Genomic DNA, 25,919 nt, shown 5'->3' on the forward strand with positions numbered 1-25,919 from the left:
CGCGTCCCATCCAGGCCTGTCTGGTCCTCCCTCGGTCTCTCCCTCGTCATCCCCTTGGTCCCGCGTGGGCCAGCTGGGTGGGTCGTGCTCCACGGACGGGAGCTGGGACCCGGGTGCTGTGGAGGCTGGGCCCGCGCATCCCCCGCGCCGGCGCCTTGGCTTTGAAGTGCGCGCGGAGCGGGCCGTGGCAGTTTCTTCTTTCCTTTCATTCCGGGTACTTTGGCAACCCTCAGTCACTGATAGGGCCCGTCTCGAAAGCCTCAAACCCTAAAAGTCCCAGGTCGGCGGCCCCTTCCTTTCAAGCTCCGCCCCGGCCGGCCCGCCGCCCAGCCCCACGCCGGTGACCCGGACGGAGCCACCACGAGGAAGCCCAAGAACTCCTGGGCCCAAGTGAGACAGGAGCCACGACAACAATGAAGAGTGAGAAAGACACTCGGCCTCTCTCCAGCCCAGGCCGCGGAGGCGCACACCGTGAAAAGAAAGGCCAATCAGCATTTTAACGCACGCTTGGGTCTCCCTGTCTCACTACCATGCACTTTTAACTCCCTGCCACCGAGGGCTTTGGATCCCTTCGAGGCTTTCTGCACTTCACGTGGAATCCCCTGTTTCATTTGCCAGCAGCTCCGTCTGCTGAGAGGACGTACTTTGGGGACTGCCAAGAAGCAGCAGACACAACTCGGCTTTGCCAATACAGCATACGGTTTTGTTCTCTCCTCCCTCCCCACCCCCTTCCTCGACGCGCCGTCTGGGCCGAGCGGGAGGAGGCGGAGCAGGAGGTGGGGAGAAGGGTGGGGGTGGGGGAAGATCTGGCGCAGAACAAACAAGTTCTCCAGCGAGTTGTTTACATAGCAGGTGGACCTGAAGTCAGCCAGGAGGCTCCACTGCAAAGCCGAACAATATTCTGCTCCGCTTTTCCCCCTCCTTTAAAGAAGTTGGGGGTCCGGGGGAGATAGGTAGATGGGGGCGACAGGCATTCTAACCGGCTGGTTCCAAACCACTTTGGGGATCAACAACAACAACCAACAATAACAACGCAAAGTGAAACAAAACAAACAAGTGGCCCGGCAGTACTTCAGAATCCTCCGAGGCATCCCTTCCCCCACCCCGCCCCTCGGAGGAGAGGCGGCTCCGCGCGCAGTGTGTGTACAGTTTGCATTGCCAACAACACGCGCGCGCGCCCGGGTGCGCGCGCCCGCCAGCGCACACTCACACACATAGACACACATACAGACACACACACAGATCCGGGTGGGGGGAGCGGCAGCGCGAGACAGCGCGAGCCTCCGAGAAAGCGCGAGACACGCCGGCGCGTGCAGCTCCGCGGCGGCCGCTGCGCCCCGGCTCGAGCCCCGCGCCACCCGCAGCCCGCCCGCGAGCGCCCGTCCCGGTTATTTATGCGGCGGCCGCGTCTGCTGGCTGCGGCTTCCTCCGGCCCCCCCCAGGGCGCGCCCCCCACTCGTGGCAGCAGCTGCCGGGACTCGCTCGTGGGTGTGTTGTTTGGGGGCTTCTGCCTCGGCGCCGCGGGTGCCACCTCCCGGGACGCTGCCCAGGCGTCCCAGGTCGCGGTAAGTTTCTTCGCCCTCACTCTGGCGCGCTGCACCTCCGCACCCCACCCCGTCCCAGCCACCTCCACGCCGGGCTGGGCTGCGACTTTACTCTGCTGCGCGCTCCTCCCGCGGCGGCGGCGGCGGCGGCGGCGGCGGCGGCGGCAAAGTTTAGCCCCAGCCGCTGCGCTTGGTGCGGCGGGGCGGGTGTGACATGTGTCAAATTTCGGCTCCGCGTCGGGGTCGCCTTCCGGACCTAACATCACCACTTGTTGTTCCTTTTCATTTTGCATTGTGATGGGGGAAGGGAGAATCGACAGAGGGGAGATTGCCTTTGGCTCACGTTTAATTTTTAGTTTTGAATATGCAAAATTTTGCCTCGTCCAGAGAGACCGCGGCTGGAGGAAAATGTGTGTCGAAACACCAGATGTGTGTTTGTTTACTCTTTTATTTTTATTGTTTGTTGTCTCTTCCTTCCCCTCCCTTCCCCCTTCCCCCTGGGAGGAGAAACAACAGTAAAAACATCTGGCGGTTGGAAGCACACTATTGATCCAACTGCTGACCTTTATTTACTCAATTGGGCAAGTGCATGCTGCTCGTCCATCTCTAAGTTAGGCGCTTCAGCGTTCATTTAAGAAGTACTTTTCTGGGAACTAGAGGCGGAGAGGGGACACAACTATTTCTCCAGTAAAAAAAACTCCTGGCCCCTAGTGATGCTTCGGGATAATGGTGCATCTTGACTGCTGCCCCCATCACGCTCTTTCCCCTGTCCACAGCACGACCCGCTTCACCCGGGATCTGTCCTAGTCTTACTTTTACTCTGCTTTGGAAAGGTCTCCTCACTCTGGGCGTAGGTTTAGGGTGAACTCGCGCCTCCCGGTTCTTTAGGGAGGGAATGTGGGAGGGGCGCGGGCACCTTGCGGAGAAAGGGAGGGCTTCTCGCTTGGCTTTTACCTGTAAGTCGGTGGAGGCCCCTGGCGAGCGGAGGGCAGTCGGTAGCTGGGGGTTGGCTTTAACCCGGGCAGAGCTCGTGTCCCGACGGCCCTTCGCGCTCGCCGCGGCTCACGTGCGGCGGCGGCTGCACGGCAGGACCCACTGGGTGGCCGGGCGCGCCGCCCGCGTGCCTCCCGCGCGCGTCTCCCCGCCCTGCAGGCCAGGACGCGCCCCGACACCCCGACCTCTGGGCGAGCGTCGTTGTGGACCCTCGCTTGTTGAGGGCGTTTGGGCCCGTCTAGAGCAGGGAGGAGAAGTTGCCCTACTATCCTCAGACTCTGAGATCTCTTAGGTAAGTCTCTCAGGGCACCTGGCGCGTGGGGTGACACCGATTAGGAGGGACCAGAGGGTAAAGACACGTGCGAGCCTGGGGCTTTTGAGAGCGCAACCGGTGCAAGCTTTGCATAGGGACGACTCCAGGGAGGCCGAACTGGACACTGGCTCCTCAGACTCCGGAATCCCCAAGGAACGAGACCCCATCTGTGTATTTGTTTATTCGGCTTTTTAACCAACAGATTTAAACCACTTAATGGACAGCTGCTATCTGTAATGCTTATCCCCCCCTCCCCCATTTTCTCTCACCACATGTTGCAGTCCAGTCAGTTTCTTGGTCTTGAGGATTATTCCTCGAGTACTGTTTGCTCCCAGGTGGGCTGGCATTCCGGACGTGGCCTGGGTGAGTGCTGAGGACTGGCCGGAGGGAAAAAGGGTGTGAGAGACCTGTGGGAGTGTGTAAGATGTGTACATATATAGTCATCATGGATTCAGAAGTGCTTAAAGAGCTACCTCCGCAACATGCCCAGAGTCTATTTGGAAGAATAATTAAGTAGTAGCAGGTAAGCCGAGGGGAGAAAGTGACGCCCTGGTGTCAAGTAGCTGAAGTGGGACGTTTTCCAACTGGAAGTATTTGGAGAGATTAACTTTTAGAAAACAAAAGTTTGCCTGGAAGGCACCTCTTTGCATGCTCTCCTAACTCAAATAGTTTGGTTAGGCAGCCGCGGAGACAGGAGGGGTGTGTTTAATAGCAAGTCTATGTCACAGGTCAACACTGAAGCCAAGATGAGCTTTTAGATACTCTCCTCTTCAATCTTGCATCGTGCGGTACCTTGGGAAATGTTTTATGTTGTCAAGGGGCCTGTTTATCTTTTCTGCCACTATGAGTTATGGATAAGTATATTCTCGGTGTACTGGAATTTTAAAATGTAGTGTTTGTTTAGTACTGTTAATTAATTTACAGTTTGGATTTATTTGTGTATACCATTAATAAAGTGGGTATAAAGTTATGATATGATGATCATAAGGTCCTAAGATTTCATTTTAGTTTAGAAGCTTTTTAAAAGTCATTTTTTCTTTCCTTCTTTCCTTCCCCTCTCCCATCCTCCCAGTTTTGTTACTTAAGGAGACCCAGGTTCAGTCCTTGTTCAATTCAGTACTTCCTTAAGAACCCCACTATTTCATTGTTACCCAAAACTGAGTGGAATAAGTGTTTAATTGTGATTGAGTTACTAACTTTTAAAGAGGAGACTGGAAACCTGATGATACATCACTGTAGGTAAGTGAGGGAGGACACTCCATTTTAAAAGATCTTCCAAAAGTTCACGTTTCAGTACAAGAATGCAAGAATTTTTAAGAGTTTTTTCTTTATAATTCAATTTAAGGAGCGCAGTACATGCTTTCTTTTTATATACAGATAACTAAAATGTTACAATTGCACTACAGTGGATATAGAATAATCAAAAGAAATTATATACGAATAACAATTATGAACTATTCTTAACTGTTTTTCAAAATTCCTCAACTTGCATTTTGAGATTTAGAGTGATGGGCATTTTAGAATTGAATATGGTTTTCATAGAGTTCATACTCTGGAGTGGAAAGAGACCTTTAATCACATTATGACATGACTAGATTTATTAATGGTTGTATCTAAGTAAACTGTCATTGAAGTTTTATTTATTTGCACTGGTGATAGTACAGTGGTTTTGCTTTTACAAATAAAATAAAATAAATCCTTGTAATATTCTAGAAACCTAAATAGGGGGAAATTGTTGTATGTGGCACACTGTAAAAATAGGAAAAAAGGTGAACATCAAGTTTACAGATAACTTGTAATGAGAAGTTCTATTCCTTTTGTACAAGCAAAAATTTGAAAACACAAACCAATTCTCTTTGTAGAGCTATTAGAATTATACTTTATGAAAGTATATTTAAATATGTGAAAATATCTTCATGGTTTGACTGAGACTCATAGGGCATATAACAGTATAATGAACATAGCCAGACAAATTTACCAGACATTTTTATTTCAAAAGAAAATGTGAGGGATACAGAAATCAATTACATAAAGGGCATATTATTTGTGATATTTTTAAGGATTTATAGCTGGCTGTGCCTCATCACCCTTGCCTATTTCTGTGTTGATAGTCTCATGTTAGATCAGCTATTAGTTGTAATACTGATAGAAAACTGAATGATGGAAGTGGTCACGTATTTTCTACCTCTCTAAATTAAATCAGAAAGAAGCCATTGACTTGTAAGAGAATGTCACTGAGAAGTTCTCTTGACATCATTGTTGCTAGACAAAATTGCAAACCACCACTGAATTCAGAAATAATAACAATTTCATTGCAATTACTGAATACTAATTCTTGGCACACTCACACTGGTTTTTTTTTCCCCCTTTAACTTTGTGGTAGATGGGAGTACTCTTAGTGATAAATGAATGGATCCAAAATGTTCTAACCAGTGCCCAGATTCACACTGCCCTTTAAATAAAGAAAGCCTGTTTCTTAAATTAGGCCCAGTGAGAGCTTAAGGTTTACATAGACTTTTCAAAGTAAGCTTACTTATGTACCCCCTAATTCGTGGAGTTCTAACAAACTTGATCAGACCCAACCCAAAATGATAACTGCTTATTTTCTTAAGGGTCTGAAAAAGCAATACAGGTGCTTACAATTTGCCTTAAACATACTCCAGTATTTATGATCCACAGATAATCTAGTGCCTAATTCAAATGTTATATGCCATAGTTTAGTTCTATTTTTTCTTTAGATGACATAAATATTTTCCTAGATCCAACTGTGTATTTCTTAATATACTTGGTTTCCAGTCCTATAACTTCCATAGTCTGTATAAAGTACTTTAAGTTCTTAGGTCTTTTTTTTCCCCCATGTGGCTTGAGTCATTTTCATTGATTTTTTTATGGAGTTGTTCCAGAAATTTAGCATCTTCATTTGTTTTTCAGAACTTCCAGGTGGACCCCATTACTGTGTTTTTCAGCACCCTAACTAGGTATAGTTTGGGGAGTTGTCTAAAAGTACCATTACTTTTTTTTTTAAGTCCCACATTGTTTATGTGAAAATTCATTACTATTGAATTACATAAATACTCATATGGTAGAATATTTTTTTCCTATAGAATATTCTTTCCTTGTAGGTATTCTTACGTATTAAAATAAATGGGCATTTACTTCCACTTGCTGATTTACTTTTGTCTTGTCATTACCTCTGATGTATTTTTGTATATATTCTTTTGCTCTGCTCAGTGTATTTATCCATCCCCCTCCCCCAAATTTCTAGACAAAACAAAAAAGGGAATAACGTTGGTGAAATATAAAGAAATATTGTGACTAATTAAGAGGTTAGTGTTAGAACATTGAGATACTGGAGAGAGGTCCTTAAAGAAGATTTAGATTCATAATGTTCCAACACTATTCATATTAAAATGAAAAATAAACCTATATATATGTGGTGACTTATTTTCAGTATTTACTAAAACTGTTTTTTCTCTAAATAGATGCTTCAGCAGTTTGCCGTTTTCTCAAATGCGGCATTGTTAAGAATTGGCCTAATTCTTAGGAGAATAATGTTAACTTTGTAATTGGAGTGACTAGGAATTTGTGTTTATCTATACAGGTTTTTGCCAGGCAGCTAAATTAAGAGTATCATGGCTCAAAAATGAGCTGTAATGGTATCACCCCTGTTTCACTTTGAACCCTAATACTTTTTCATTTTGTAATTATTAACTTTGCTTACTCCTTACTGTATTTCTTCACCTGTCAACTTGCTTTCTATGAACAACTGAAATTCTAAATTACACTTGCTTATATAATTTTATCTAAAATTTTATTTAAAATGCATTTTCTCTGTGAATTATCTATGAAGGGCCAGGATCTAAGCCTTTTAAATTCCTTGATATTTGAAATATGTGTTCTTGGACCTATACTCTACCAATGTAAGTCTGTTTCCCATTCAGTTGTATACCTCCCTCTTCCTTCAATCCACCAAGGACTTCTAGAATATACCTTCCCATTATATTGATAAATATGTCTTCATTCCTGTCTCTGTGGCAAATTATTTTTATTAGCAAAGGCAAATAAAATTTAAATGTTGTAAAAGTATATGGCTGTGAAGCAAATGAATCCCCAGGGGTTTAAAAGCTCTCAGCAGTTTTAGTTTATTAATGTTGCTTAATTTCTCTTGATTTCTATCTTGGAAGGCTTAAAATATACTATGTGGAGGATAATGTTGATTTAAAATTTATTTAAGTTTTTAGTGTTTCTTTTTAAAGATCTATCTAACATAAGCCTAAAAGATTTATGCCATGAGAATGTTACACTTTTTTTTTTAAAGGAAGTTAAGGAAATTTACTTTGAGTTCCTCAAATAAAGCATACTACTAGAAATAGTGTAAAGTTTTTCTGGTATTCATTTCTTTCTTAACTTTTATAATGGCATTTTCTGTCAAAGTTTTTTGTATTATTTTAGTTTTGTACCATTTTGGTAGACATACACAGCTACAGCCATCATTTTACAACTTTATCTCAATTTAAGAAAAAACCAAACTTTCTTAAAGTGAATTTTAGGGGGTAAGAAAAAAATCAGCGGTAGACATATTTCAGAGAAAGCATTTATAAAATTTCTCACTGGCAGATAGCGAGGAGAAACTTATAGTACACTAATCCAAATAGCTTAACATCTTAGCATATGTAGACTGTCATAAAATCATCTCATTTAAAAAAAAAAAGATCCCCAACATCTTTAAGGACTATTCCTCACCATTACTTCACCCAAAGTTATGTTCCAGGATTTAGTTGATCTATATCTGTATGCCTGTAGCTAACTCTTCACTTCCTTTTTGGTCGTTCCCCCCCCCCCCCCCCTTTCTGAGTCTGCCTTTAGTTTAGGTAAGTGCCTCCCCTCATCCCCCAAGCTCGTTTTATACATCTAGTTAGTACCACCACTGGTACCAATCTGATCAGGTAGACCATCATCTCCTACCTGAGTTGCTGGCAGTAGCTATTTATTTATCTCCCTTCTTCTCTCTCTAGGCAACACAGTCCGTTCTCCACACAGCAGAGTGATCTTTTAAAAATATGTGATTATGTCACTCTTTTCTATAAACCGTCCAATAGCTTATGTCCCTGAGAATAAAAGACAAAGACCTTACATAAGTCCATGTTATTTGACCCCTGTTACCTATCTGACATTCTTTCCTAACATTTTCCTCTTATTCAGTCAACTCTAGACATACTGGCTTCCTTGATATTTCTCAAAACAGGATAAGCTGATTCCCACCACAGATTTTTTTCTGTGTTCTCTGTCTGAAATGCTCTACACTCAGATATCTTCATGGATTTCATGTCTCTGCTCAAACATACCCTTTTTAGAGAAGCCTTCTCTGACTGTCGTATATAAAATAACAAATACTCATTGATCATGCGTTGTCACCTTTACCCAACATTAATTTTCCCCACAGCACCATCATCAGCTGACATTTAAAAAAGGTGTTTATTTATCACGTTTTCCTGATGAGAAAGTGTATTGCAGGGAGCCAAGGATTTTGTGCGTTCACCGTTCTAATCCAATGTGTAGAACAGTGCTTGGCACTAGGTAGCAGCTGTAAAACTAAATATTGAATGAAAGAATGGATGAGTTGTCAGAGGGCCAAGAAATTACTTCTGTCTATATCATTAACTCACTTTTTGTGTAGCTGCAATTGCTTTTCACCTTCCTTTTTCCTTTTCACTTATCTTATACCATGTCACATTTGGTATACCATGTTCACTACTGTATTGACCAAGACATGGCTCCCCTCTCAGGTGGATACACTTCAAGTTCAATATTTTCTATCTCTATTTTATTCTGATCTGAGAAACAATAGTATACTTAGCTTTTGAAAGGTGTGAATGGATGTTTTTCTTTCTGGGCAACAACAAATGCTCAATAGTTGAGTGCTTCCATGTAATAATACTTAGGACAGTCCAAATGACGTTTCATCATATATTTCATAATCACATCTTAATATGAATAATATAAATAATGTCTATAGATATTTCTAATGGCTACATTATGAACACAACATTGGCATACCAAGTATTTCTGAGATTGTCTGTGGGGAAGAATAGGAGGAAATGGGTTAAGCCAAGGTCTCTTCTGAAAACCTTTGATTTAGATGGCTTTCTTCTCTGTGTTGGCACACACACCATAAGTTTACAACTTCTCTTTTGCCTCATTCTTTCAGCATCTACACTTAAACAGAGCAGATTGAGTACTTATGAGTTTTGGAAGGTCCATCTCTCCAAATTTAAAATCTCACTCTTGACCTTGCCCAAATTGCTTTTGGACATCTGTAACTAAGGTATGAATAAGTGATACAGCTCTCCGTAAAACATCGTACAGATTTACAGATTCTTTTGCTTTTTAAGTTTTTATTTAAATTCCACTTAGTTAACATACAGTATAGTACTAGTTTCAGGTGTACTGTATCACTATAGCCAATACTTCCATTCAGCCCCCAATGCTCCTCACAAGTATACTCCATAATCCCCATTGATTTTTTTCTTCCAAACCTAATGCTCTGTAGATCTCCTTCCCACATATTATGTCCATATTTGGAATATGCAGTAACTCGTTCAGGAATTTTATTTGAAATACCTTGAGAATAGAGAAACGCATTTATCATCTTTTCTATTGATGTTAAAGGAGGAGGTCCTCTTTGCCTCTTCTCATTTTTCTTTTTCTCTCTTCCTTCCTCCAGACTGAATTATGAAATCTTTCAACATCATTCTGATATTTTATTATACCATCAGTGAATATGTAGCCCTCGGAAAACTGTGAAGCAAGGCAAAGTGGGCTTTTGTTACATAATTACTCCAGTTTCCCCTTTAAAAAAAATTACTAACTTCTCCTCCTCTTCTCCTGCTCCTTACACACCCACTGCCCTCCATGCTGCCATTCGGCTACTCCAAGTTCCAATCCTTTCCTTGTCTTGAGAAGGAAATTTTGTATTAAAGTCCTTCTTTAGTAATAATGCATTTTAGAATGCGAATGAAGATGGATCCTTCTGGAAAGTATAATTATTACCACAGCTAGTAAAATAGCTGCTTAGTTTACTACGCAGAGTTCCATGGTAAGTGCCAGGAGACCTGCATTCTGGAACTTGGTCTGTCTGTAACTGTTGTGTGATGGTGGGTGGGTTAGTTCCTCCAAAATGAAAAGGAGCATGAATTAGTTTTTAGGTTACTTTCAACTCAAATCTTTTTTGAAATATGTAGAATCAAATATGAAGCTATGAATCAAACTTGAAGCTTCAGAATTGAAGCTATGAATTTGTCCTTACTACCATAAACACACACATAAGAATGAATGGAAGAAAACGACCACTTCCTAAAATAAAAACAATTAAAACTAATTAAAACTAACAACAATTACCACACGTAACTTTGCTTATGAAGCTCAGGGGGGCTCAGTTAAAATTTAAGAGTAATTTTTTCTACTATTGTAGCGTATTGGGCATTTTCACACCGCTTCCCCCCATCTCCGTCAGGAATGGAGCCTCCTCTTGTTTAACCAGAAAGCTCACACTTCAGAGAAGGGGGAGTGCATGTGAGGGTGATCATGCTTGGGTTAAGAAGAATAAATAACCACCTGGCGTTCTCTCCCCTGAGGTGCGTCATTAACTTTCCCCAATATTAATTTCTTCACAATTTTGCCTGGTCCTGTGCTCATTCATATATTTAGCTCGAAGTGTCACCAGTCCAGAAATAAGATGTGGAGTTGGATAAGCTGTTTGATAAACTTTGTCTTTTAAAATTAGAGCTCCCCTTTTTGATGGACTTCACACACACAGACATACATTTTTAGAACCCACATAAAATGTCGGGCTGCCACATGGTCCAGCCTATGCATTGTGCGGCATTAAAGGAAACACAACTCCCAGCTGTAGGAATACTACATGTCTTTGCTGTAGTTTGGCTTAAAGGGAGTGACACGGTTTTATACAGTGTGCCACATAGGAAGTTTTGCCCCAAATCTCTTGAGGCGTCTTTCTTCTTCTCCTGGGCACTGCTAAAAAGTTTTTAGAGCCTCATCTAGATCATCCCTCTATTGCTTTGCTGCCCCATCCCCCAGTTGTGCAGCACATACATCATATCAACTATACACACCCCGTGGAGTGTGCCATCCAATGCAAAGTGTGGTCCCTTTCTTTATTCTGGCTGCTTTTCTTGTGCCGATCAAGGTTTGTCTTTATGCAGACGAACAAGGAGAACAGCAACAAAGCATTCTTCTCTGAATGTAAAGGATTATAAATTGTGGTAGGTTTTAGCTGTGATGTAAGCTTGCAGACGTTCCCATTTCAATTTTACCTTGTCATATGTTACTGAGAATGCATATTCCTGTAACTAAAAATATAATCCATTGGACAGCTTGACTTTGTGTTGTCCCATATACCACAATTTTAAATCTATAATTTTGATCAATTTGTAATATTTCTTTCTTTCTGGAAAAGTATCCTTTTAAGTGAAGTTCTAATTCTTTGCTGTTTTGTAATTTTAAGAATGTCAAACTATCCCACGCCCTACATGTCTGTTGCTCCTACCGTTCCACAAACAGAAGAAAGGCAATGTCATTTGTTATGTCTATTGGTATTTGATTTTACAAATCTATTCTCTTTGGTATCCTTCTGATTGTATCGTGAAAATATGTTGTTTCCACTAGGCTGCAACAGTGCCAGATTCTAAAATATGACTAAGTACATGCTTACTCATATTACTATATTAAAAGGAACATTGTTGTTACAAGTTTTGTTTTTATTTTGAGAGACAACTTGTTTTTCTCACTATCTAAGATCAAATTTTAAGTGCAGATGTACAATGAAAGAGAATATATGGTAACAAGCTATGAATACATAACTAACAAAAATATTTAATGTTTATTTTCTTATTTCTAGGATTATGTTTCTTATGAGAGTATGTTTAAGGGATGGAATGTGGATGAATAATTTTATTTTTACATGTGAACTCTTCATTGGAAGTAAAAATGTATTTGATTGTTTTTAAAAACCTATTTGGCTATACATTTGACATTTCACTCTAAAAATAAAGTATTGGTGGGACACCTGCATGGCTCAGTTGGCTGAATGTCCAACTCTTGATTTCGGCTCAGGTCACGATCTCATTGTTGGTGGGTTTGAGCCCCGCATTGGGTTCTGTGCTGATAGTGCAGAGCCTGCTCGGGATTCTCTCTCTCCGTCTCTCTCTCTGCCCTTCCCCCACTTGTGTGCTCGCTCTCTCTTTCTTTCTCAAATTAATAAAATAAAATTTAAAAAAATAATAAGATATTGGTTATCATACTGTAGAAATGATTCTGGTAATTTTTTTCTCCTTTTATTGTGTCTTATTAATGACACACTATTTTAATTATTTATCTTTATAAAATTATTTTAAGCTCTTTAGTTTCTTTCCATTTTTAATTAAAGATAATTTACGTATGGCAAAATTAACCCCTTTTTAGTGTAAAGTTCTGTATATTTTAACAAAATCATGTTACAAAATTTTTCCATATGGTTTTTAGTCAGCCTTTTTTCCTCATCTTCCAGGCCCTGATAACCATTGATCTGTTTTCTGTCCCTATAGTTTTGTTCTCTCAAGTCTGCTTTTTTTTTTTTTAAGGCAAATTTTACACTGTATAAATTTATGGTGTCTAGTGTGTAACTTTGATGTGTTTATATATCATAACATGATTGCCATTGTAGTGACATTTATCACATTACATAACTGTAGTACCACATTGTTGTCTATATCCCATATACATTAGATCTCTATGACTTGTTTATAAGCAAGTTGCAAGTTTGTACCCTTAAGTGACATTAATCTTAATCCCTAATACCCCATCCCAGAGTAACCACCATTTTAGTTGGTGTTTTATAAGTGTGGCTTTTTCAGATTGTATGTAAGAATCAGTACTTGTCTTTGACTTATCTCACTTAGCATAATGTGCTCAGGGTCCACCCATGCTGTCACAAGTGGCAAGATACCCTCCTCTCCTATGGCTGAATAATATTCCATTGTATACATATACCACATTCAAGTCTATCTTATAAATAGAATCATACAGTGTGTAGCCTTTGAGTTAGGCTTCTTTCACTTTAATTGTATGCATAATGCATATATGCACATATAATACCTTGGTCTTGCATATAGTGATGCAAATGAATAATGCATATGAGATTCATTTATATTGTTGTGGTGTATCATGTTTGCCTTTGCAATAATGCAGTTGCTTGTTCCTGTCATAATTTTTTCTGAGTTTAGAATTCTCTCATTTTTCATTCAAATATATTTTTATTTATTTTTTTAATTACATTTTTATATAGCCTCAGATTTTATTTTGCCTTATAAGTTGGCATGACTTATAAGTAAGAGACTTTACTGGGAGGTCATTTCTAAAAATTAATTTTGGGGTCTTCACCATAGTTCTCTTCCCTCATTCCTGCTCCCACCCCCAGTCTCTCTTGCTTTCAAACTTGCTTTCCTTGTTTCCACAGGAGTTCACTGGTCATGTCTTTTCACTCCTTGTCATCCATTTGATTGGAAGATCTAAGATCCATTCAGGTAGCTAGTTCTTAAAGAAGAAAGAAGTTTGTCATCAGTTGTTTCATAATGTTTTGTCATTTATTCTTTCACTTGTTTATTCCCCAGTTACTGATCATCCACCAATTTATGCAAATGGCAAAAGAAGTAAGAAGAATCTAAGAATCCTAGAAATAAAAAGATCCTTTCAGATCATGAAATTCATTTTCCATTCTCCCTTCCAAGTCAGATGGGAGATGGGGCTAGGGTTTACTTTCCAGGAGCCTCTGTCAAATTGCCAATGGCCTGTAGTGTATGGAAAGGGAACAATCAAAGAGGTAAATCAGAGAGGCAGGTTGGGTGCTAAGAACAAATTGTCAGTTTGAAGGGGCTAGCTGGGCTGAAATGGAACAGAAACCAGGGAGTGAAAGACAGGAGTGAAAATAGACAAGAAGCCTGGAGTAACTTCCTGTGCAATGGCTTTTTTTCAGACAAGAAGTGAGCAGTGAAAAGACTTCTGAATGTGAAGGAGGTAGTCACCAAGGCCATAAACTTGGCAAGTGGCTTTCAAAAACTTCCACGAATGAAAAGTTTGTTATCTTTACATCCAAGGTTTGAAAAACTTTAATTGTTAAAAAGTTCTTCCTTACGTTGAATTGGGATCAGTTAGCCATTGTTTCCAGCTCTACCCTTTGGATTTACACAGAGTATTTCACGTTGATAACTTTGTAGATGTCTGAAAGTTTTCATTTCTAATAAATCTTTCCTTTCTTAGGCTAAAGAAGTCAAGTTTCTTCTGTTATACCTTATATAATATTTGGATGTATTTCATTCCTCACAGTTCTGATAACTCTTCTCTGAGTATGCTTCTGTTTGCCAAAGTTTTCCTTTAAAATGTACCCAGAGCTAAATACCAAACCAAGAGTGTTGCCTGACCAACATAGAACACATTGAAAATTTGTCTCCATTTTTTTCCTTCAATCTAATAGTGATTCATTTTTTTTAGTCATGTTACATTTTTACTAAATTTTTAATTAATTTTAGATAAGTTGCATGAATATACAATTTGAAAAGTTTATTTTAAAAATAGGATATATATGTCTTTTAAATTCTTTGTTTCTTTGTTTCTTTGTTTGTTTCTTTGTTTGTTTCTTTGTTTGTTTCTTTGTTTGTTTGTTTGTTTGTTTGTTTCTTTCTTTCTTTCTTTCTTTCTTTCTTTTGGAGAGAGGAAGAGCACAAGTAGGGGAGAAGGGCAGGGGGGGTGGAGAGAGAGAGAGAGAGAGAGAGAGAGAGAGAGAGAGAGAGAGAATCTTAAGCAGGCTGCACATGGAGCCTGATGCGGGGCTCGATTCTATGACCCTAGAATCATGACCTGAGTGGAAATCAAGAGTTGGACGCTCAATGGACTGAGCCACCCAGGCACCCTTTAAATTATTCTTTTATAGTTCAGTTATTCAACATGTCAGGATCTAAAAAAAAATTCCTGCTCCTATTATCTTTGTTAGCAGTTGTGTCATCCATAATCTTGATTAATACATTTTATAGCTCTATTCAATTATTTATAAAAATATTGAGCAGAACAGGGTTAAGAATGGAACCTTTACTAAAGTTAGTGAACGTGGAGTCTTTCACTTATCATTGATCCTTTGGATGTGATTATTTACCCACCTATATACATTTGAAATTAATCATAATAATGGCTAGCATTCTTTGAGCAGTTAGTTTCAATAAGCATTCTCTAATCAGTTTGTATGCATTAATTCATTTAATCTTCATGATACCTCTATAAGGAGGTACTGTTATTTTCCCATTTTACAAATGGCAAAGCTGAGTTGTGGAGGATATGAAATTTTATTCTATTTGCAGGTTAACAAATTAGCCAGCCAGTGCTTTATAGATGCTTGTGGAAGACACACAACTTTGGGGTCAGAGACAGAGCTTTATTACCTCTGGTACAGTCAGCAGTGTGAGTTTTTTGTTTTTTTGTTTTGGTTCCTTGTCCCCCTGCCCCACTCCGTCCCACAGGAGTTCTGTAGAGTGGCTCAGATTCATGCTGCACACTTGGTGAGTTGTATCACCCATGAGGAATGCCAAGTTTAGGAACCCAGATCTTTTATAATGGGCTGTAAGTAAACTTTTCTTTTGTTCCATAGGGAGATACTATTTCTGTCTTCAAAGGCTATTTGCTATACAAACATTTGTGGAAAGACAGTCCAGAACAAAAACTGCCAGTGCCTTTGCTCACAAAACATGCAGACACTTCAGAGACCCATGAAATTTGCCTCTTATCCCAGATATTAAGAAATTTCCCCAAAGTTACACAAATAGTAAGTGGACTTACCCCAAGTTGGCCATGAGAGACTTTTCTCTATATTTTTCTTGGTCCAGCTATTATACAGCTAATGCATTTCTTTGATTCACTCATATAGTAGCATGTCAGAAAAGGAAACAAGGTTTGGCATGGCTTATTTTTAACAAATCCATGGCAGGTTTTTTTTAAAAAAAAATTTAAGTGCTCACAAACCATCTGTTTAGTAACCTGTTCTAGTTTTGTTGGGGAATAATGTCAAGATCACTGATCTTCATTTTCTAGAATCCTTTTACCTTAAAAAAATAAAACAGTATTTGCCCCTCTTAGGTGCTATGTCCTCTCTCCTGTTATTTGTAACTTTTTCAAGGTTATCAGCTATCATTCTGTTATAACATTTACTTTTTAATACCCTGAGATTGTAATCCGTTGGTCATGTATACATGAACTTATTTACAGTGACTCATTGTTCTCTTATTAATTCCTGAGCTTTGATTCTTTATTAATCATATTTGATTTTCCATTTTAGGTTTCAACACATTCCTTTTTGGTGGAGAATGTAAAAACCACCTAAGATTCATCTCAGTTATCTGATAGTATACCACGGTCATCAGACAGTAGGCTCATGTCTTCTTTAACATTTTTTCCAGTATCTAAATAAGATCTTGAAGTGTTCTTAGATTTTTTGAGGGTTTGGAGGGGGTTGCTTCAGCCCATTTCAAGTATTTATTAAAGCTTTGAGTCATGTTTCTGGACCGTTCCTTGCTATGGTAATATTACTTAGGAGGTCAAATAATGCCTGTGTAACTCTGATTTTTTAGCTATTTTCTAATTTTTTTTCCTCTTTTTAGTGCCTTCTCAGGCTGACTGTAGGGCCATAAGTGCACTTTCAGTAATTCATAATTTCAGTAGATATTTATCCCAAGCCATTTCTTATTTGCCAAGCTGTCATGTATATGAGGAGCTGGCAAATTTTTTCTGTAAAGGACTAGAGAGTAAATATAAGCTCAGTGGGCCATAGGTCTCTGCCGCAGTCGTTCAGCTCTGCCATTGTAGTATACAATGAACAATATGAACAATATTGAACAATATTGTTATGAACAATAACTAAATGTGGCTGTGTGACAGTAAGGTTTGTTTATATACACTAAAGTTTGCATTTTCATGTTTCATATTTCATATCATTTTCATATTTCACAAAATATTCTTTTGATTTTTATTCAACCATTTGAAACTGTAAAAACCATTCTTACCTAACAGACTATCCAAAATCAGGCTCTGAGTCACATTTAGCCTATCGACTATATTTTGCTACACACACACACACACACACACACACACACACACACAGTTATTCATATAAATATAGACTTATCGTTTTTACTTCCGTTACAAAAATCCATGCCACATTTATTCACTGGCTTGGAATTATGACCTTAAAATTGACATGGACTTCTAAGAGTTCTGTGACAAGATCTTTCATGATAGTTCTTCCCTTTTCATTGCTATTAAGGTCAAAGTAGTAATTTTCCTCATTGCTTTTTAAGCCTTCAGAGAGAATAAATTATTTGTATGTCAGTAATTTATTAGGTGCTCAATATTTTCATTATTAGTATCACAGTATAAATCGAGATAATAAAGTACAGTGACCAGCCAAGTCATCAAAGGGTCTAGGTAGTGAACCAAGAATGTCTTTCACATTTTTCGGAGGTCAGGGCAAAACAAAGATGTCAGGAAGGTTCCGAGACAGGTAGAAGAGTCATGAATCATGAAGAATCACACTAGTAGAGGCAACTTTAGTTTGAGACAAAGCTTTGGCACAATCAGAACCTTTTCTATACACTGGTAAGTGAGGATATGGGCAGACCAAACGCGAGGATACAGTTAGATGTAGAGTGATGTAGATTAGATTACAGATTAGATGTAGAGTGAAGTCTTTGGCTGGAGTGGCAAATTTGAAAACTGGTCACATCAGTGCCCTCCATCAGTCAGATGACTGTTTAACTAGGTTTGCTCCTGTGTCTTTGCGTAAAGAGGATTTCCTACTATGTTTACTTATGGTGACCCTGTAGCTAGGTTTTTCTGCTTATGTGTTCTGGCATTTCTTTATTTGTATTTTTTAAGTTAACTAAAGCTAATCTTGCAGAGTCTGTCTTGGGGAGTGCTTCTGTTCTTATTTTTGGTGTAAACTTTGTAGATTACATAGTTTCAGCTGGAGGAGATGAGAAGATGGATGAAAAGACTAAGAATGAGGAATAGTTCTTTTCCTTGATGTTCTTTCTTCCTTGCTATGGGCAAGTCCACAAATCTCAGTAGCTAGTAGACTGCCAGAATCTTTTTTTTTCCTTCAGAATACAACATCTCTCTTTTTGACAGGAGGCCTGATTTGAGGTAACATTTGTTGCTTTATCATATGAAAGAGTTGTGTATTGAACAACATCATTTCTTTATTTTTTTTCTTGGAATTTTAATCCTTTTTTGTTTCCACTGTTCACTGTTTTGAATAAGCAGTTTGTGATTTTTGTTGCCCACCTAACTCAAAATACCCTTTCCTCCTAACATTTCCCTGTGACCTCATCTTGAATTCTCCTTGTTTTCTGTAACCTAAAGGTACTTATGTGAACTCTTTTCTTACCATTTTAAGGCATAGAGAACATTCCTCTGTCTCATGATACTGTATTTCCTTGTGAAATATTTTAGTTCAGAATTATATGAATGTTATATTTCTGAGTATTAAAAATTTTTGGTTTGCTGGCCTAGGTGGTTGCCATCATCTTGAATGAGAGCCCTTTTGAAAAGAATGTACTGCTTTACCAAAGTCATCATCAGAATCACTTTCAGAAGAGAGAGGTTTCAAATAAAGCAAGAAAAATACAGGCAAATCTCTTTTAGAGTTAAGACAACAATAAGTGAAATATTTATGAGCCAGGGCTTGGCTGTAAGAGAAAATACAGACAAGCCTGTGGTTTCGTTACATTACTTACAGGATTTGTGTGACCTAAAAAAAAAAAAAAAAACGGAAAGTGCAAAAAGACCTAATGCAGCCAGGTATGGGGGCTGCTGGGATATGCATCGCTAATGAACTATTCTGGTCTTCCTCAGAGAGTGAGGTGTTCTTTTGATGTTTTTTGAAAATGTTAATTGCGAATGATGAAATACAACTGGAGGAAAAAAATACTGTTCGATGACATAGCTGATATAAATTTAAGACAACTTTAGTTAAAAAACTATTAATATGTATATTTGTAGCCTTTATTTCTGTAAATAAAGAGCTATATTTATTTGTGGCTTTTAATCCCATTTTCAACAAAACGTTTAGTCATTTTGACTAGTTCTTAATTTAAATTTCAGTAAGTGGTGGTAAAAGTTAAAGTAAGTTTAGAGTGTTTCTGAATGTGGCAGTTGAATGCTCCTCTGGAAAGTACCTAGGTAAAGTAGGACACACCAGGCTAAGTACATTATTAGTTGAGGAAATTGTCTTTACTGCTAGAAGTTAGAAACATTTATTCAAATAGAGATCTAATATGTTTGCACGTGGTAAGTTTATAAAATGTTTTAGATGAAGCTGTTGCGGATGTATAAATGTATAAGTAAGTGAAACATTCGTTTGAGATAATTTTGCTGGTTATAAGAATTATTTGGGGAAAGCTGTTAAAATGCTTATTTGCAGGTCTGACATGAATTACTCTGACTCAGTAGTCTGGAGAGGGGTTGGGGTTAGGAGTCTGCATTTTTAGAAAATATCGTACATGATTTAAATAAGGTGGTATGAAGACCATGCTTTTGGAAACAGTGGAGTAAAATATTATATGGCATTTCTAAAGCATTTTTGGGGGGAATATAGGGAATTGAAATGAAACCCAAACTCTACTGGTCATCAGAAATAAAATTGTGACTTAGAATATAAAATATATAACTATTCCTATGAGAGTACATTAATAATCTCTAAAGATCTAATGAAGAATTTTACTTCTGGTATTTTTCTTGATCCAGTGAGCATTTTGAATTTCTATTACTCATCTTAAAACAAAACTACAATGTCACATCCGGAAAACAAATTGTAGGAAGGAGAGAATACTATTAACTTCCTCTAAAGACAGAGACAAAGAAGTTCGGGAGGGGGGGATGGGGGGGGAAGAGAGAGAGTAAGAGAGAGAGAGAAAAATATAGGTAGAAGTAGTTGTGTTGGGTACGCATTTAAAGCCTGGGATGTGGGTCAAGTTGTGTGTAAGTTGCTTCCGTGACATTTCAGTTGCAGTAAGGTTTGCTTTTGCTTCATTGAGCTCAACTTATGCATTATCAAAGTGGTTGGCTTAAAATTACAGAAAATAAAATGAAGATTATCTAAAGAATTTCAGTAAGTCTTTTTCAGTCAAATGTATTTGAAGCGTAGTAAGCCATCCACAGTTTGTCAGTTGGCTATTTGGAATTGGGAGTAATAATTCTCACAGAAAGAGAATATTCTAAACATTGATTAATTTACAATGGGAAAATTGATAGGAAATTATGTTCTAATACTGTCGTGAATACAGAGAATTGATTTAGCTTATTTATTTTAAATGCTTGTGGTTTGTACAGCCTAGTTCAAGAAACTCTTCCCAGCCAGCTCTGGGATGTTTTTTTGTTTTGCAAATTCTCCACCTCCTCAAAGAAGGTCTTAATCACCTGGTTTCTTTCTGAACCTGGTTCCTCCAGCCTCCCTCAGGAAATGGGTCTTCTCATACAGTTGACAGAGAGAAAGAATTTGTAATTTGAGGTACAGCTTTGGGTTTGGGGGTGAGCTAGACACCCCAAAGTTCTAATTGTATAGGATGGCTGATGAAGAAGGTAGAAAAGGAAATAAAGGAGGAAGGAAATGGAAAAAGGACTATCTTACCTTTGGGCTAGCAGTAAGCGTGCTGCCTGTATAGTCATGGGGTCACAGTTTTGTAGCGGGGGAAAGTGATTTGGTCACAGACCCTATCTTCAGCAGACAGCTAGCTGGAGTGCTTGGGCAGTGCAGGGATCAAGAGCCAGAACCAGTTGGTTAATAATCCTCACTCTAAGAGCACAAACTCTCTTAACCAGCCAGAACAAAGCCAAACAAAAAGGCCTGGGAAACAAAAGTGAGTCTGCTAATCTTTTTATTGCTGAATTCAGATACTTACCCAAAGTTCTGTAATGACCTGACGATGGACACGTGAATAGCAGTACTAGCATTTCATATTTGTGAAACATTTTATAGCTAATAAGGCTCTTATATTATCTAATTGGATCATTAAACTAATTCTGTAAGATAATTAAGGCAGATATTATATTACAAGATCTCTGCAGATGAGGAAATACTAGCAATTATTATTTACCCAAGGTTATATAGCTACTATATAGTGAAGCCAATAGTGAGTCATCTCCCTCTCCCTAGACTACTGCTCTTTCCTCTGTGTATACCACATTTCTTCTCATGGATTGGACATCTGAATCTTCAGAATGCCTCTTAGATGTTAACTGCCTGGAGGGCAAAGGCAATGTCTTCTATTCCTTTTGTAGTTCTTTGTAGCATGAGTGCACACAGTGGAGGCCCAGCAGGAATATTTGTCAACTAAGATGTGGGTTTGACATCATGGCAAGAGGAGGGCTTGGCATTAGACAGACGGAGAGCAAATCCTAGGCTCAGCCCCATGCTGGCTGTGTGATCTTGGGCAAATTATCTGATCTCTGAACCTAAATTTTTCATTGTAAAATATGGATGAAAATTCTATTACTTGTATGAACTAAAAATATTTTTAAAGATCCCCACACAGCAGCTGCCAGATAGTAGATGCCTTCCCTTCAGTGTTTAGCACTGATCTTATTTATGACTGCCTTTTTTTCCTAGCTCCTCCTTCCACTTTTTTTTTTCCTTGAAAGAATATTTTGTTTGTCAGCTATACTTTGTATGTTTTTCATCTTAAACAGTGCTAGGGTGCCTGGGTGGCTCAGTCGATTAAGCATTCAACTGACTATTGATCTCAGCTCAGGTCATGATCTCATGGCTCATGAGTTCAAGCCCTGGGTCGTTGTCAGCGTGGAGTCTGCTTGGGATTCTCTCTCTCTCTCTCTCTCTCTCTCTCTGCCCCTCCCCTGCTCATGTTCTCTCTCTCTCAAAATAAATATACTTAAAAAAAACGGTGCCAAGGTTTAGGATTGGGGCAACACTTTCTGCTAAAAGAGCATCCCTCATATATGCCCCTGTGAATTTTGAGGAACTGGAAGAAAGGAAAGTATGCAATTTACCAGAAGCAAATATATTATGTTCCTCATTTTCTTGCCCCCTTTGGTCAGGCAGTTAAGTTCAAAACAGCTGATGTAGGAATATTCTTGAGAGGAAAATCTGACTTTGTGGATGTGCTCAGAAGTCAGATATTATCTCTGCCTGAATCAGTATATCCTTGGAAGCTTGAAACCTGAAACTTACAAATTAATTTTGAATTTTGTTTGTGGTATTTGCAAGTGAGGTTACAATGGTTTATTCATGAAGTTCTCTGAAGCTATTAGATGTGGCAAAAGTAGATGTCCATTGTATTTTAAGATTGTCTCAGTTTTATATTATTTTTTATATTTATCAAAGCCTTAGACCTTATTGAGTGGCTTTTAAACATGTCTTTAGATTAATAAATTCATCACTCCATTGAAGTCTCATTTTCTGGAGGAATATGTTTTGTAAGCAATATTATACAATAAATTTAAAAGATTCCTCCTTTCCAGGTATAATGTTGACTCCCTGTTAGTATTTTTCTTGTATTCCATTGATGGATTTGGATAAAGCTATTTCCATATAATTAAATCTGGTATGTTAGGTAATTTCTTTTGCAGGGTTGCTGCTCTCCTGTTCTGGGGAGCTCATCCTGGGCCTGGGAATTTTCTCTAAATTTGGCCTGGTTTTAAAGTTTGGAAGCTAATTTTCCTGGTTCTGAAATGGAGTAATTTTCTATTTTTGTGATAAGTCTAGTTAATTACCACTTTTTATTGCAATGGAATCTTCTCCTTTGCATCTAGTGGTCCAGATCATTGTATTCTATGATGTGAGCTCTTCACAGCATGCTGCTGTGGCCCTCTAATACACAAGCCTCTATATTCTGTCAGCTGTCATTTTACATGCACACACTGAGGAAATTAGTTGGAAAATATTGGACTTTATGGGTTTCAGGCAGTAAGGAAGCACTAGGAAGAGTGTTTGGAAGATACTTCATACTCATATGTCTTCTGTCTCCTTCAGTGCTAGGAAAATATGTTGGATAATTTAGTCAAAGAAGCACAATCCCTTTTCCCATTTGTCTGGAAATAATTATTTAGAGGCGATATGTGCTCAGTGGAAGAAAGGTTTGGCAAGTAGTACATATTCTTTAGCTCGTTGATGTTGGGAGCATGTGTTAGTGATCCTCTAATAAAAAGCACATGCTCAAAAAGTGGTTACTGTGTGTGTGTAGTAACTATTCTTAAACAATATTGTGTCATGGGAGGGGCTTCATTTCGAGTGGGAATAATGGATCAATTTAAAACCAAAGAACATAGTTTGGAATGGTGTTTTTAATATCTAATCCAGCCCTAAAATATCTATTCATAAAATATGGAAGGTTGGGAATCCATTGTACATACTTAGATGTCATTGTCAGTAAAATTCTAAAGTAGATAAATGGTGAAATTAGTGTTAATTAATTTAAATGTGGATTTAGCAAATAGAGAAAGATAAAAATAAAACTGCTTAGACACAGCCACATCACCTGATAAAAATGTCAACATGTTTTGCCACTTCTTTAAAGTTTTTTTCCACATACTTACCATGTTTACTTACTGGACCAAAAAAAAAAAAAAAAGTGTGAACCCGGTTGAATGTTCAATAAAAGTTCAGAATTATAATGTTTATTTTTGCGACCTCATCTCTTTTTTGTTACCTTTAGGGTTGGTCTCCTTAGACTTAATTGACTTGACTTTATAAAGTATTACTTAACTACAATTTAGACAAGAATTTTTTTTTCAGGACCAAGACCAGTGTCTGGCACAAAGTGTGGTGAAGTTCTGAATGCAGGTAAACTTGTCTGTTCTTCTCCGCTTGGAGTCTGCTCTCCTCTAAAAGCAGCCATTTATGACTTTAGTGCTTCAGGTTTTTTGCTTTGGTTAATACTTTTATTGGCAAGATAATATGATTTCTTTCAAGTTTTGAGAACTAGTTTTTGTATTCAGTGTAACATTCTTCTTCCAGCTATTAGACCTGATTATTCTTTTGGTTTATATCTTAGGATTAAGGTGTATAGGATTGTATCGAAATGCAGATTATTCAAGTGTATTTTTAAACGTAAGAATTAGAGGGGTGCCTGGGTGGCTCAGTCGGTTAAGCGTCCGACCTCAGCTCAGGTCATGATCTCACAGTTCATGGGTTCAAGACCTGCATCTAGGCTCTGTGCTGACAGCTCAGAGCCTGGAACCTACTTCGAATTCTGTGTCTCCTCTCTCTCTCTGCCCCTCCCCGACTTGCATTCTGTCTCTCTCTGTCTCTCTCTCTCAAAAACAAACATTTAAAAAAATTAAAAAAAAAGAATTAGAATGTATATTTAAGGTAGTCTCTATACACAGGATTTTATTAATACTATTAATTTAGCAACATTAATTAATCATCGTAATATTCTTTAATTTCCTAGTTTTACATCATAAATTTATCTATTAATGTTATATTTTAAAATTGTTTTGTTGAAAAGTTACAATTTATCAGCAGACCTGTGTTATTTAGAAATTAACTTCTATATATCTAAATACCTATATTAGTTTAAAGATGTTTTATTTCATTGCTACATATAATCTTGTTAAAACTAGGTTATGTGCAATGATGAACTGTATCTAGTAATATTTGTCTGCCCTGTTTTTGGGGAAAACAAATAGACCTGCACATTTAACATATGAAGCACTCACAAGATTATAATTTAATAAAACAATAAACAAGAGAATACCAAAACTTTAGATATTTTACTTGATTTTTTTGAGGAAATAAGCACTTTGTTTTCCTCATCCTAATTGAAAACTGTGACCCAGTGGTTTAAACCTCAAACAGGTGCCAAAACTTTTGTTGTCCTTCAATTTTGTTTACTCAGTAAAATCGAGACATTCCAAAAAACATAGTGAATATGTTGCTGTGCGATATTTGTTGACTTGATTAATCTATTTTAAAATAAGCTCATTATTTCCTAGTATAGTTTAAATTATATCTATGTCATTGATAAAAGTGGGGACAGTTTCTTTAATCAGTTATATTTTTTTATTCTAGTATCATATATTCTGTACATAGATGTTGTTAAGGTCATACATTCTATCTCATCGTCATATTTGTAATAGTATAAATCAAAATAACAATATAAGTTTTTTTAGAGCATGATTGCAATCATAAATGAGAATGCATTATGTCCAAATGCAAAGAATAATTTTTGAAAGTTTGTCTTTCTACAGAATTGAGGCTGCCTGAACAGACTTTACATTGATTTTATGAAAGAGCAAGTAGATGAGTCATCTAAATTTTGTAACTTTAGGAAATCAAGAGCTCTGTTAGTCACTATAGAATTTGAAAATGCTGTATGATTTAAATGTTAACCTTAAGTCTTAAATGTAAATCAACACATTTATTCACACCTTAGCTCTTCTCTTACAGTTTGTTTTTCCTAAAAATGATTAAAGGAAAAATTCTCTGAAATCCTGTTTTTTTCAAGCAAGGTGTATGTAATTTGTTAACTGTTAAATATCTGTCAGAATAGTTATGGTCTTAATTTCATCTGAATGGAAATCTCATATTTTAAGATAGAGATCTCTTTTATTTCCATGAGAGCTTTAAGAATTTAGGATTTGAGCATTTGCTGTGACATATGGTGCATTTTCTGTCCTATTTTGTATACCAGCCCATTAAGAAGAGAAAGTGAAGTAAGTAATCTAAAAATAACTCTGCTGTTGGCCTAATTTAACAAAAAAAAAAAAAAGTCTTCTGTGCATAAGTAAAGTTCTACATTTTGTCTCCCCTGGTGGAAAATCTCTGAAGCATTTTGCCACCTATTCACAGAACAACATCTTGTTTGGCATCATAATCACAGCCAGAAGGGCTCTTTTGACTTTTTTATAGTTATATGTGCTATCCCTAGTCATAGTACAAATCTTATATGTCCAAAGAGACCCACCTTACCTGTTCAGCCACCCTCAAATCACATGTACACACACCTTTTCCCAAAACA

General features: G+C 38.2%; 1 protein-coding gene across 1 annotated transcript in view; it reads left to right on the top strand.

The window, feature by feature from the left end:
• The first annotated feature begins 1,355 nt into the window (after positions 1-1,355).
• FOXP2 (forkhead box P2) overlaps positions 1,356-25,919 on the top strand; it is a 569,999-nt gene continuing 545,435 nt past the window's right edge. Inside the window, exon 1 of the mRNA XM_043589308.1 lies at positions 1,356-1,565. The gene's annotated coding sequence lies outside the window, so the exon portion shown is untranslated. The remainder of the gene's footprint in view (positions 1,566-25,919) is intronic.

Source organism: Prionailurus bengalensis, chromosome A2, assembly GCF_016509475.1.
Source record: "Prionailurus bengalensis isolate Pbe53 chromosome A2, Fcat_Pben_1.1_paternal_pri, whole genome shotgun sequence".
Taxonomy (NCBI): Eukaryota; Metazoa; Chordata; class Mammalia; order Carnivora; family Felidae; genus Prionailurus; species Prionailurus bengalensis.